Source organism: Dreissena polymorpha, chromosome 1, assembly GCF_020536995.1.
Source record: "Dreissena polymorpha isolate Duluth1 chromosome 1, UMN_Dpol_1.0, whole genome shotgun sequence".
NCBI lineage: Eukaryota > Metazoa > Mollusca > Bivalvia > Myida > Dreissenidae > Dreissena > Dreissena polymorpha.
In genome coordinates, this window is record NC_068355.1 from 13,260,226 (window position 1) to 13,265,656 (window position 5,431).

Consider the following 5,431-nt stretch of genomic DNA (forward strand, 5'->3'; position numbering starts at 1 on the left):
TCCCCCGCCATAGGCGGAGGGATATTGTTTTGGCGTTGTCCGTCCTTCCGTCCGTCCGTCTTTCCGTCCGTCAGTCCGGCACTTTTGTGTCCGGAGTCATATCTTGGAAGTGCTTTGGCGGATTTCATTGAAACTTGATATGAGTATATATATGATGCACGCCAAATGGCATTGTACACCATCTGTTAATAACGGAGTTGTGGCCCTTTGTATCTTAAAAAATGCTTTTTTGTCAAATATAACACTTTTGTGTCCAAAAGCATATTGGCGGGGGATATCAATTTAACGGATTTGCTTGTTGACTTCCAAGTTGACATTTTTCACTAATTTCTGAATGGCTTTTAAAATGTTATTATGAAGATTAGTTTCTACAAGCATAAAATAATAATATTATCACGTACTAGTTGCAAATAATTTTTACTCAAAATGACCACCAATTTCTTAGTATCTGCCTTGTAAAGCGTTCTACTCGGTGGCATAAAAAATGTGTTTTTTTTTGTAATTCCTGTTACTTTGTCATTTGTAATTCAATTTTCAATTAGCTTACTTAAAATGAAAACCATTTAATGATGCTTTGTAGCCTGTAACACTTGTATCCCTACCTCAATAGTCAAGGTCACGTTTTGCCACAAATACCTTATTAACGATGACCAATATCTAGAGAGGGTGTGTTTCCTGTAACAACTTTCAACAGGCTATTTAAGATAACTTACCGCAAATTGTCACAAATAAAATGGCATCTTCCTAGCTGCAAGATTAAGGTCACATTTAAAATTTTAGGTTTAAATTTGAGCATTATTAACATTGTCCACAAATTTTCACAGCCTGTATCAAGTATCCAGCTAGGCCACCCTGAAGAATTTCCCTGCCATTCCAAGGCCCCGCACTGTTTGATACCAAATAGCACAATACTAATGAAACAGATCCTGTTTCAGTTGCAGTGCTGCAACCAGATATATCCGGTAAAGCAATAAGTAACCTGGCCCATGCTGAGATTGTATATATCTATAGCTTTTCTAAAAAATTCATAATTGGCATCCTGTATGCCCTTTTTATCCATTTCCTGTCACACAAATGAAACTTTATGTGTGTATTCATTTTCTATGCTCATTTTGGCTGAGTGAAAGAGAGTGAAACTTCCAGTAGATAATTGTAAACTGTTCCTGCTATTTTAATTTAAAGCTATCATGTACAGGTGGTTACGAATTCATATAATTGTTTTAAGAAAAGTCATGCATGTTTTCTATTCACAAATTGTTTAAAAATTAATCGTATAACTATTTTCAGTAAAAAGCTATGCTTATCAGTTCTTTAATTTGTTTCGCATATGAAATCCAAACTATTACTTCCTGTAAAAAGAAAACAAATGGCGGACTCATTCTAATGATTCCAAGAAGGACACAATGCAAAAGGTCTCTCCATTGTAAATAAGATCTGACCAATGCAAAAGCACAGCATCTCTTGTCCTTTGACCGTATTTTATATTTTTTTCCCAAAATATTTAAATTTTAAAAAAATGATAAACGGTAATCAAATTGAGGTTAATATTTGCACTTGTTCATCTTCTTTCACTTTTTAACAGAAGTTCGTTGAAAATTTGAAATGATTAATTTTGTTTTAATTTGGTGGTCACTAGTCAGTAATATGATTTTTATAATATTTAAAACTTTTTGCAATTATGTTGTTACATGCATTAGGGTGTAAACTGTTAAACAGAGTTAAATGTGTATTGCATTAAAAGTAACTAAAAACATTAGTATCTATACACGGCACAATTAAATTTACGTATTATAATTTATAATCTCTTACAACATCACCAATAATTTATTCCTCATTGTAGACATGTTATGACCACGGTTTAATAATCGTGACAATAATATATGCTAACAATATTTAAACATATAAAAGTTAATATGCAACAGGGAGCATTCCGGATACTAACCGGAACTCAAAAGTGCCCATTGGACAAAATAGCTCACCTGCCCTTTTCAAATCCTAGCTGGAGCACTGCTGTATGAATTGTCTTTAGGTTATAGATCAAGGTCTTTATTAAATGTCAAAGGACAAATTTGGAGACACAAATTATCTGCACTATAACTTCATCATTCGTCATGTTATGTTTAACCATTTCCCACTCAGAAGAAAAGTGAAAATGGCTATGTGCGAACAGCATAAAACCAGAACAGCCTGCAATCTGCTCAGGTTATATGCTGTTTTGTGCTCTTCAGTATATAAGGGTTGAAATAAAGCCTTTAAAACTTGAATCTAGTAAGAATGACTTTTAATCAAAATTAACTTTCTAACACACTTCAAATGCTCAAAATACGTATCTATGTGGTAAACAAGTACAAATATGTTACATGCAATACCTCGGCTCCTTGGTGTTAGCAGGTAACACTAAAGGTAAAAGGCCAAAATGTGCATTATGTACCTTGTTAAATCATAACAGGAACTGTTGATAATTTGCTAAACATGATGCGGGCTGGCATATTGTTTTCTCAATACCATTAATGGTTGACATAACTAGCTGTTGTATTAGATCTTCTAAATGCTTTGAGCGTTGAACTTAAACGAGAAATACATCCAGAAACCCACAAAGTCAATAGCTGGGAGCTGGGATTATTGCAACTAGTTGTAATGTGTTTTGAAAATAATATTGGAATATATGTTTTGCTATTACTGTTTACTGTAATTGTTTTAAAAGGTAGATTAAAATAACTGTTCAGAAAAGGAAACATATTAGAAAAGCAAAGAACAAGTCATTACAGGTAATAGTGAATCAAAACTTAAGATAAATACAGGAAAGAAAACCGAGGAAGAAGGACAGTGATCTTGCTAAAGGAGAAAGTTGAAAGGAATTTATTTATACTTTGAAGGACCATAAACGTTTATTTTTAAAATAAGCATTTTAGCACTTTGTAAGCATGTTTCGCAATAATAGTCAAAATATTTTCTACTAATGCTTCTAAAGAGTGGTTGAATTCACTTGACCCTGCTGTAAAATATTACCATAGATAATGCCCAATACATGTTATTTATAAGCACCTTGTTTGAAATTCGACTTGAACAAACTCTTGTGGTAATGTTATTAACTAGTTCTCTCACCAACTATATGTAAATAAAAGTCATCAAATCTGTGTTATACCACATTGATTTTAACAGCGTAATCATACAGTAGAGAGGATGTTTGGCTACTCTTGAACCCGGCAGGCACAGAAGGACACTGAGGAATATAGAAATGGATACCCAGTAAGTGGAAACATGAAAAAGTTCTTTTCAAATTAAAGTCCGAATATCAATGAAATATTGTCAGGCTTTTAACTACTTTCAAATATTGTATTTATTTTATATCCACTTAAACTTGTGAAAATGTTTGTACGCATAAAATCTTTGCATCAGAGTTGTGTTTATAGCCTCATCGCCCTTCATATTACCGTTTAAGGGCCCTTAAATTATTTTTTAAAGTAGTTTAACAAGCCAATTTGTTCAAATCATTCAATATTTGTATGATTGTTATGGGCATAATATTTACCAAGTTTCTTTATTTTTGTGGAACCAGTAAATCATGACATATTCTGATTTCAGGGCAAAAGCGATGATCCTGAACAAGATTTGAACTACAGGTTCTACACAAATGAAAATAAATCTCGTCCAGATGGTAACTTTAAACATATATTTTAGCGTGTAGAAGCATACATTCTCAGCTTAAATAGGAAGGATTGTAACATTGTCTCAGATTAATTAAGATAAATAGCTAAACATAGATTATGAATCCAGACTTGTTGTTGTTAAATATTACATTAAAAAGTCCTTTATTGTTCTACATTAAGCGAGTAATATTTAATGGATGATTATGTTTTACAGCTTTTGTAGATATTAATTTGAAGATGTTTTTTCTTGGTATTTCTCTGTATAATTGGGTGTACACATGACATGTAAAACGTGACTACTTCAATTGACCGACAGCTTGCTACATAAGAAACCACTTGTAACTCTCATTCACTTAATTTAATTTAAATTTCATTCACGTTTCATACAGGATTTTTTCTTGTGTTGACTCCTAAGTGTTAATCTAAAATCACTGATGTTAAACATACAAATGCAACAACAAAAGCACTATCTATTATTTTGCTAGGAGACTGCATAGACAATATCCATGCTGATTGGTGGGGGAAAGTACAATAAGCTGGAACGCCATCAAGGATATATTCAGTGGTATGGAGCTCCTTTCAGCTTTTCTTTGTTGATAACTGTTGCAGTAAAAATTGTAATAAGTTAAATCAGGGCTCCCCGTGTGCCAAAAAGATTCTTTAGCCATATTTACGGTAGAACACAAAAATTCTTCACATCAGTTTTGTGGAGTTTTATGAAGAAAAGGTTATAGCCAAAGTTGTGGGCTTGGTAGTTAGCTTTTTTAAAATAACTGCTGTTTGGCTTCAAAGCGCAGTTTACTAACTCACACTTTCCTTGTTACGCTGATGTATCAGTACTAAGTGCATATACTAAAGCCATTAACAGAAACTTATTTTGAACTGAAAAAGATGTATTAACTACTTGAGTATTTTTTATGATTATTAGGTTGTTCCCGATTCGTGAACAAGGTTCAAACTGGGAAGCACAGGAATTACAGCTTCATGAAATTGAGTAATTAAACAAGGACAGAAAAGCAAGAAAGCGCATCCTCACATCTTATAAAATGATGCTAGATTTCTATGGCATGCAGCTCGACAATGACCAAGATGGCACAATCGTCAGGGCAGACAACTGGGAAGATAGATTTCACCATCTCAACAGGTAAAGACTTTACATAATTGACTTATTATACATTTTCTTTAGATTTCATGAGCCAGCAGTGTTCTATTATGGTCAGTCACCGTAGGGCAGAAGCTGTCTGTTGTCCAAAGTCAATGTTTTATTTAAATAACTTCATTCTGAAAGCACCTGCTGCCAAGTGACATTGCAGTTTTCCTTAAAAGACTGCTCCAAAAATCTTCTCTGTAGAAAACAAATATATAATTTCGCATTATTTTCACATAAATGTTTCTTCTGTGACCCTCTATCAGATTTCATATAAATATTTTGATTTGTACTAATAACCAGGCCATTCGGTTTCCTTTATTTTCCTAAATAATCAATTACAAATTATCAAATAAAAGAGTTATATCGCAAATAATTTCGATCTAACGAAAATTGGCGGTGATCCGTATGATTCAGAATAAAAAACATTAAAACCTTAAAAAAAATGGAACAAGTCAGAAAGATTCGGCCAGATTTTGCAGCAATATTAATTGAATACACAATTCTGAATTTATTTCAATTATTTACACGGCAATCAGGGAACACAACAGATTTTGTATATGTCTATAGGAAAAAACTTTGAATTCTTTTAAGAGAGACTTCAATTGGATTTTAGAATTAGTATAAACAGCCA

The 5,431-nt window shown here is 32.9% G+C and overlaps 1 long non-coding RNA gene across 1 annotated transcript; it reads left to right on the forward strand.

The window, feature by feature from the left end:
• The first annotated feature begins 2,733 nt into the window (after positions 1 to 2,733).
• Positions 2,734 to 4,703, forward strand: LOC127871824 (uncharacterized). The gene is made up of 4 exons (XR_008045578.1): positions 2,734 to 3,249; positions 3,586 to 3,658; positions 4,136 to 4,215; positions 4,579 to 4,703. It is a non-coding gene; the product is annotated as an uncharacterized LOC127871824 (long non-coding RNA).
• The last annotated feature ends 728 nt before the right edge of the window (positions 4,704 to 5,431 follow it).